The sequence below is a fragment of the Cupressus sempervirens genome, chromosome 1, assembly GCF_028749045.1.
Source record: "Cupressus sempervirens isolate cs-2001-9-10 chromosome 1, ASM2874904v1, whole genome shotgun sequence".
Classification (NCBI taxonomy): domain Eukaryota; kingdom Viridiplantae; phylum Streptophyta; class Pinopsida; order Cupressales; family Cupressaceae; genus Cupressus; species Cupressus sempervirens.
The window spans coordinates 351,626,506-351,636,384 of record NC_143118.1 but is presented as its reverse complement, the minus strand read 5'-3'; positions in this window follow the sequence as shown (position 1 = coordinate 351,636,384).

Sequence of the window (9,879 nt, the reverse complement as noted above, 5' to 3'; positions counted from 1 at the left end):
GACTAACATTTAAAAATTATATTTGGTGACATGATAGTATCTATTCTGATTTTATTTGTTTATTTTTTTAAATGCCTGTAATAGAATGAGTTTCCTTAGTCTGCCCATACATTTTCCAGAATGAAATTGTGCATCTACAAGGTTCTTTTTAGTTTACTAATCAATAGATCCCTTTAAACATTCTTGAGGAATATTAAGGCTAAATTTGCGATGGTCTAATGTTGCATTACACCTAACCGTCTTCTAGTTTAATTTTAGTTTACTAGTTTAATTAACAATTTACCATGAAACAACTATATACTGTTATCAAAAGATCAAATTTGCAATAAAGAACTCAAGATTTCTTGAAACTAATTTTCAAAGCATCAAATATACATTAAGAAAACTTTAATATCATCTAATCTCAACAAGTATACTATCTACAATTCCATTCTATCCAATGCATATCTTTCAATTAATTTTTACTTTCAATATTGAACATCTACAACTAATTTTATGCTCATGCACTTCTAAGAAGATAAAAGTATCTTCAACACATTCCAAGCTTAAGCAATAATTAAACATCATCAACACAATATCAAATAATCACAAGGTGGTGGAAAACATTACTCAAAATACACAATGAAGAATCATACAACAAGATATCTCAAAACCTCTCTACATAAAGCCATTGACAACACATTGCTACACAATGAATGCTCATCATAAGATGGAGCTCACTTCTCCATTTTAACACCAACCATAAAAGTGTCTTTCTCCATGCAAATAATAAACTTCTTAACCATCAAATTTCCAAACTCTTCAAGTGAAAACTTGCAAAAGAAAGACAAATTGGGAACCATGGAGGCTCACCTCCCAACCTAGGTCTCAAGGAGGCCACCCACCGAGCTTGGGGAAACAAGGCATAAACGGTTGCAATCTTCACATTCCCGTGCCATGCATATACACAACAATAAGACACGATTTGGCACAAGACATCACAACACATCCCATTTAAGGTTATGCACAAAGATTCAACAAATGAATCTAGAATAGGGTAAAGGTGGGCTCTCATCATGAGGAGGATTTACATAGCTTTCATTCACAAAATACACATCTTTTCAATATCAAAATGCCCTTTTGGGGCAATCAACATCTTCCCTTCTACATACCTCCTTATACCTCCTAAGATGCAAGTGAGCAAGATAATTTGCATTCCATAGAACATATACAACCTTCTCCACACAAGGGAGAATTCCTCAACTCCATGTGTGATCCCAACTAACCCCTTCACCCAAGTATCTCTTCCCTCCCAAGGGTGAGTGATGCCTCACACCCAATTCACAAGACATAGAACATGAAACAAACAAAATCAAAGAAAGACTCACACAAAACTACCCTCATGAAACACACAACAAAGATTTATTCACAAACACACCACAATACACCCCAATCTCATCATGAAATGAAGAACACCATTTATAATCTACAAGCAGAATGAAGAAGCTTCATGGATCATGTTACCAACCTTCCTCCAAGCAAGGCAATGAATAATTGTAGTAGAGCTCCCTCCTCCTTCTTCAAACCCTAATAATCTCTAAAGGTAGAGAGTGGCCAAGTGAGGTTCAATTTAGCCATGCCTCTATTTATAACCCTCTTATTTTCGGATTCAATGAAGAATGTCATTTTTATGGGGTCTCCTAGATCCACTAGACACCATAGAGGTCATTAATAGCTCCCCAACCTATAGTACTAACATGGGTGGGGTTAATTTTAATCACAACTTACCTTAAAGTTACTTTATGACCCTCCCAAAGCTAGGTAATTCAAATTTCAATTTTTTTTCCAAAGGTGATAACCTTGTCCTTTTTCTAACCAAGGCAATAATCAAATTTCTCAGTTGAGGCATATAACACGGAACAAGGTGGCCACATGATCCATTGACGAATAACATGTCATTTCACATAGCAAGCACAAGTGCCAAGTGACACGCACGAAATGCACTAAAGTGTTACACATGACACGTTCAAAATCTACACATGGAACACATACCACACACACACATACATCTCACGTTCGCGAAATAAGCACATCACAATGAAGTTTACAAATCTTACAAAGATTCACCTTGGCAGAGTCATTTAACATGTGTCTATACCTTGTTTCCCCGTTAAGTTTCCATGGTTCCTTTTCCTGCACATCAACCTCAAGCATCAGTAGTCCAAGGAATCAAATAAGCATACATAATGTAAGTGCAAATAACAATAATATCCATATGAATATAATTCAAATTAAATATCCTTTCTTAGCCCTTCAATTTATTCCACTCAAAATATTAAGATATCAAATTTTGTATATCATGAGCATCATAATCAAATTACTATTCATCCTTACACTGAAAATTTTCAGAACCAAACTAACACTTTGCATTACATCGAAATCTGATAATATCATGTCATAAAACTGCACCCAAATATATTCAAACATTTCCTATACAATAACAGGTTTCTTTGTGCATATAACCATGTAAGACACTACTGTAGTATCAAATCCATAGATAAGGCAAATCCACTATCTATCTAAATCTGTCAAAATATCAAGGTCTCAAATATCAAAATATAAATAAAACATCTAGGCTATAACGGGTCGGGGTGAGGCCTCACAAAAGGAGGGAGTTATTTTAGATTTTGCAGTCTCATGAATGTACTACTTTGGTTGGTAATGATGTTCTTGCTTGGGACAATAAAGATTTGTATGGGAAATTTTCAGTGCCTGCAGGATATGTTGAGCTTCTTCGACAGACGTTGGGGGACATTCAGATGCCTTGGTGGAAGCAAGTTTGGTACAAGTTTTCTTGGCCCAAATGCAACTTTTTTATGTGGGTGGTGGTCCATAGTCGATGTCTTACATGGGATAATTTATGCAAGTGTGGCTTCCAAGGACCCTCAATGTGTGTTCTATGTTGGAATAGTGAAGAAAAGATCTCTCATCTCTTTTTCCAATGCTCTTTCACTAGACATATTTGGCACTATTGGTGGAATGTGTGGAACCAATCTTGTTGGCATGTTTCGTCACAGGCATAATCCTTTGCTCACTAGGGTAAGTCTCCTGTCAAGACTTCATTTCTTCAAGTTGCCTAGACTCTTGGACCCTCCTTTATCATTTGGCATATCTGGTTGGAAAGGAACTGTTGTATCTTTAAGGATGAGTTTTTAGAGGTTCCTCACTTATGGTGAAAAATTTTCCATTCTTTGGAGGAAATTATTTTTGCAAAATGTGACACTTCTGAGGCCATGGAACCAGGGGAGGATATTTTCAATAATCATCTAAATATTTCCCCATCACATGGAAAATTGCTAAGAAAGATGTATAGACATCCCTTGTGAAAGATAAATAGGGTGGGGAAGTGGAGTGCCTCTTCGCAAGGTATTCTTAAAATCAACACAGATGGGTCTTCCAAGGGAAATCCAAGCCCTGCTAGCATTAGTGGTGTTGGTGGAGATAGTAAGGGGGATATTCAGTTTGTGTTTTCTATTTATAAATGTCATCACACTAACAACCTAATGGAGGCCATAGCTATTTTGTATGCTATGAAGAATGCTTGTGGCCTTGGTTGGAGAAGGCTTATCTGTGAATTTTACTCACAAGTAGTGATACGTCTATTGAATCAGCAACATTCTGAAGTTGTTAGTTGGAGGTTAGCTTTGATTGCGGACCAGATTCATAATTTGTCTACTTATTTGGAGTTTGTTACTTTCACTCATATTCCCAGGAATGGAACAGTGTCGTTGATTGTTTGGCAAAGTGGGCCCCTGACCATATGTGTAATTGGAACATTGTTGATAAGTCTCAACTTCTGATGGGCTTGTCCCATCAACTTGATCACTTGGTTGATCTTGACAGGGCTGTCTAATGCCCTATCTCTGTTTGTTCTTGTTTCTCTTTCAGCTTGAATAAATTTTCACCCCTCCTTTATTTCAAATAGATGTTTAATTTTTCTATAATATAAAAAATCAAACTTAATTTAATAATTTTACGTATCATATCATTCTTTTTAATATAATAAATATTTTAATTATAAATTATTAAAAATAATAAAAGGCATTAAATTATTCGTCTACACATTAATTTTATCCATACATTTTCACCGATCTTTATACTTATAATTTATTTTTTTCCTGACACCAAGTTGAGGCGAGACTAATCCTCTGCAGGTGGGGCAACAGGGTCATACAACTATCCCACCGGTTAATTGTGGAGAGAGGTTTGAACCCGAGACCATGGGGGTAACAGGCTCATACAGTTGTCCCACCAGTTAATCGTGGTGAGAGGTTTGAACCCGAGACCATGGGGGTAATCCACCGCCTCAAGTCTCCACTCTCAACCAAACAAGCTAGTACCTTTCGGTCTTTAGTACTTATAATTATTATTTAACTTTCATCCATCTTTTTCACTCCACTCCATTAGTCATAAAAGACCAAAGCCTCATGTTTATAATGACAAAAAAAGAAGTTGTCATTGAGGTCCAATATTCTTGAAATTTCAATGATTTAAGTAAAGGTGCAATAAACACCTTCATTCGCAGTCCAGAGTAGAATGGAGTTCAAACCCTGTTAAGCCCATTTGGAAAGGCGGGCAAATAAAAAAACCTAATAGATTGCGGCTTTATTTTTGCTTTTCATTTGTCATAAAATTGATGATTCTCGTTTGAATTATAATTTCCAAACAGATCACAGAAACAAGAAACAGGGAGAATCGATGAATATTGAAGTTAAAAATGATTTGTACATTTGATTATTAATTCAAATCTTAATCTTATTAAGAAAGTAATAAAGAATGAAGTTAAAATTTAATTTCTACATATGATTATATCTTAATTATAGTTTAGTAACAGAACATCTGATAACAGATCTAAATACTGAAGCTAAAAATTTTACTGTTTTGACTTATTAATTAGTTACAAAATTCCAAACAGGGGAACTGCAGAGGGAACGAAAATAGGATTCATGGGGTTGTCAGCCATATTCTTTCCCACTTCAGGCTTGTTCATTATTACTCTTATTCCCTGCATGGACATCAGTTCCTCTGAAGGCCCAATTCCGCTCAGCATAAGCAGCTGCGGGCTTCCCAATGCCCCTCCAGAGATTATAACCTCACTCTTTCCTCTCTTCAAACGGACTCGATGCTCAACTCCATCTTTATCTCTGAAAACAACCCCATACGCTTTTGGCCTTGTTTTTCCTGTAAACATACCCCGGCAAGCTTCAAAATTGGATTGTAAAGAAACTCAAATTTTGGAAAGGAGGTCTGGACACTTCTTATTAGAAGCACTATGCTACAAGAATCTGTATATACAATACAGATTGAGCGCAATGAATTAATTTTCAGATCTTCCAGATCTGTTGAAGATCTATTGATATATATATGAAGATACGCATATCTAAAATCTTGAAATAAATATGGTCCGTGAACAAGATTGAAACAGCCAGCCATAATAAATATGGCTGGCAATCATGATTGAAACAAGATCTCCATTGATCCAGCAGTCTTTAATAGAGAAAACCACAAATGGTATCTGGTTTATTTGAACGGACAGGTTTGGACGAAATGTCCACTTATAATAGCCTATCGGCTAAATATTTCAGAAGAGCTACTCAGGCCAAAGTAGCACGCTAATCAATTTGAGTGCATAAATCTTCCAAAGGCTCTCAAGCACCACTATTTCGCTGAGTCGTGATATCAATATTTAGGGCTCCCTCCACTGCCTTTCTAAATTAGGGGAGAGGATCCAGGACTTGAGCGCGTACCAATAGTTGTGACAGTAGTTGTTAATTTAATACCCACACTTGTTGATTTAACATCCAACATTTTTGACAAGATTGTAGACTTTAAAGTTGTTCTTGTTAATGATAATTATTCATAAGTGAATGAAAAGTGTCCCTTTTCCCAAAAAACAACCAATAGTGTGATGCCACATCAGCTGCACAACTATGGGGGTCTCCAATGCACTATGATTGGTCTCACTTTTTTTTGGGACTGTTTTGGACACTTTGACAAAAAGCATGCTGATGTGGCATCATATTTGATGATGTGGCTCTGAAATCTTAGTTATAAGCAGGGGACTTGCCAAGTAAGCTACTACTAAAAAATGAGAGTGATTTGAAATTTCTACATAAGATTTTGAGAAGCGTGAAGTTAGGGTGCACAACTACTGGGTCCTCTCCCCTATGAGGCCAATGATTTCTCTATTATGCTTATGAATGATCTCCCTAATAATTAAGTCGAGAGGCTTTCTACAGTGGCAGCAATCTTCAATTAAACATTTTTCATTTTGAAAAAAAATTGACGTTCATTTATATGTCAGAAAAACAAAATAGAAATACACTAAATATAATTAAAATTAAAATTGTTAAGCCAAGAGACTTTCTACAGCAATCTTCAATATAAACATTTTTCATTTTGAAAAAAATTTGACGTTCATTTACATGTTAGAAAAACAAAATAAAAATAGACTAAATATAATTATAATTAAAATTGTGAAAATTGCAGAGAGGAAATGGAAGTAAAAATGAGGCAGATTGCCTCTTAGGCTCACATAAATATGGACGTTAACTAGAAAGAAAAGTTGAGCATCATAGAGATTAAGAATAAAGTGGGGAAATATGTATTTCTATTTTGTGAGGCATCATTTAAATTTTTGTATCATTTACCCTCTTTCTTGACAGGGGCCAAACTCACATGTTTCATGTGGATTGTGTTCGGCATTTATCATGATGGGGTCTTTGGAAGGGACAACTTTTGGAGAATTTATTGAGTCTAAGTGAACAACGATTGGTGGAATGAGATCATGAGGTCAGCTGTTTTCTTTCTTCTTTTTTGTTTTTTCTATCTTTTAAGGTCTTGTAAATATACTAACATACCACGAAAATAAAAATAACTTTAGAAATTCTACACTACTACGTGAACACAATATTAGCTATGTGGTTTTAAGAGTATGGATAGTAGAGAGGACTTTGATGATGGTAGGTGTATTTACATTGAGTGCAATGTTTATTGTTATGAGGAAGGCGATGTGGATTAGGTCATTTTATTTTTGCAATAGACTTTTGTCTATCCTACATGCAGGTATGGCTCTTTGGATTTCATCATCTTCTATTAAGGACTAGAGGCATCCCCTACACCCTTTGGCATCTCCTTCTCTATGATTATTGACATTTATCCTTCAAGGTTTATGTTTTCTTTATTTATTCTTTCAATATATTAGCAAAGGATTTACATAGTCTTAGTTATTAAAGAGCTTACTTTTAGAATTCTCTCTATTAACCTTTTAATATAAATGTGCTTATTTACTAAAGGTTGTTGCTAAGTCTTAAATTTATTTTTTTAATTTATTTGAGCGTTGTTTTAAGATTTCATGGTTTGGGTTTTAGTAGCACAATTTAAATGTCTCTAATTTTTTTTCTCTTTTATCTTAATGGTAGATTCATATTATCTCTTACAAATTTTGATCGACTTGAGATCAATTTGTTTCATATCATTTTCTTGAGATATTAAAAAACTAGCCTTGGTTGAGATCTTAATGGTACGTATAATCCTTAGCAAAATAGTTATCACTAGATCTTTATGGATAAGCTTAAACAACTTGTTATAAGCTTTGTCTTGGTTAAATTACTCATTTGCAAATAAAAATGACCTCAATCATGGTGAGCAACCTTTTTAAAAGTTCAATCTAGTGGAGTTTGAATGAAAGTTCTCAATAAAGCATTAAATTTTACTATTATTTTATTGTCAAATTATTGAGCAGCCATATGTGTTGTTCTTATATGCTGATTTTTTTTGCTTCTAAAACCTATTAGAACATTAGAGTGAGTTGATTTATATTGAATCAAGTATTAAAGTTGGTCGTGCAGTTTGGAGGAAGATCCAATTATATATTGGAAGTCATCATTAAAATCCTCTCTACCAAGGGTCTATAGGATGTTTGTCCAATGATTATGTATTATATGATTGGAAAATTATATAGCTAGGGGATCTGATAGTATTTTGAGTTCTCTTTCAATTCACGTGGTTTTAAATTTAATGAATGTGTGGTTGAGAAGAGAACTACTGCCCTGGTGCAACTATACATTGGTAATTTCATAGCTATTACAAGCTACATTACTTTGTCATCATTATCCCCTATAAGAGTTTTCAAAGAAAAATGTGGTAGAGTATGATTGAATGGAGTCCGAAGGACACTCCTCCTATCTTTTGTAAACAATAGTCCAAAGTGCCAAACTCTAGTAAGGTGCAATAAAAAATTATCTTATTATTTCCCATCACTCTTTATGTTACTAACACACCTTTATATCAAGGAGGGATATAAAGGAAATTATGTTGCCATTAAAGATAATTGAGAGAAGGTTTTGTACAATTCCATCCTCTTGTTCATGTGTTATTGTCAAATTGTCCTAATTCATCAATGTCTTAGTCGAAATAGTTTGCGTTGTCATTTGAAATTTATTTTGTTCTTTATAATCAATTTAAAGTTTTTAACATGTCTACACTAACCTTGTATTCCCACCCTCCATTAGTCAAGGTTTCCAAATTAGTTGTTAAGGCTTGATCATCCATTTGTTGTCATACTATCAAATAATGACTGTCACATGGTTTGTTCATTTATTGTATATAATTTGCAACCCTAGTAAGGGACTGATTTTTTACAATGGTTTCAAGTCCATTAGGGGTATTGTTACTAGACAAAACTCAGTTGATAAGGGTTATAACTCAAATTCATTTGAAAACATGAAGTTCCTTACCATGGTCAAGGGAGTAGACTAATGTCAAGGACCGAAGGATGGTTGTCCAATGATTATGTATTATATGATTGGAAAATTATATAGCTAGGGGATCTGATAGTATTTTGAGTTCTCTTTCAATTCACATGGTTTTAAATTTAATGAATGTGTGGTTGAGAAGAGAACTACTGCCTTACTATTCCTTGTATTAGTTGTTAAGGCTTGATCATCCATTTGATGTCTTACTATCAAATAATGACTGTCACATGGTTTGTTCATTTATTGTATATAATTTGCAACCCTTGTAAGGGACTGATTTTTTGCAATGGTTTCAAGTCCATTAGGGGTATTGTTACTAGACAAAACTCAGTTGATAAGGGTTATAAATCAAATTCATTTGAAAACATGAAGTTCCTTACCATGGTCAAGGGAGTAGACTAATGTCAAGGGCTGAAGGGTTATAAGCCATTGGTCATTGATGTACTAGGTTGCTAATTGAATCATAGTGGGATGTTTTTATTGATTATGGGTGTTTGGTTGTTAGGAGAGCACGTTTCTTTTTTTGTTCAAGCTATATAGCCATTGGTCATATAACACTACTAGGAACTTGACATGAATAGGGTTCTTGAATTCACCAAATGAATCCTTATGTCTAGGAGGTATGAGATTGAGTTTTTGATCCAAGCATTTCTTCCTCCGCATCAATTGACAGTATTGGTGAATCCATGTTGGGAAATGCTCAAGGAAGAAGTCCTCACACTATATCTTACTACTCAATGCAAGAGGATAACTAAAATTGAGATAATCAAATAATTTATTCTAAAAGAGTAGTGGATGCCTATGCTCTTATAAAAAGGTTTAAGAAAACAAAGATTTCTTTCGTTAAGGTTGTTTATTGATAGTAATTAAAAGGAAAAAGTAACCCTAAGAGGACACTACATTTTAGAAAGATGAGACGTGACTATAAGAAAACATGATTCTTCTTATTCAAGGTTGAGGAGGAGATTTGACTATATAAGGATATGACTCTTTTAACTCGAGGAAAATATATATATTGCAATTGGTATTCATATGAGAAGGGAGATCAATAAGAAATAACCAAAAAAGATAAATATATGTATTC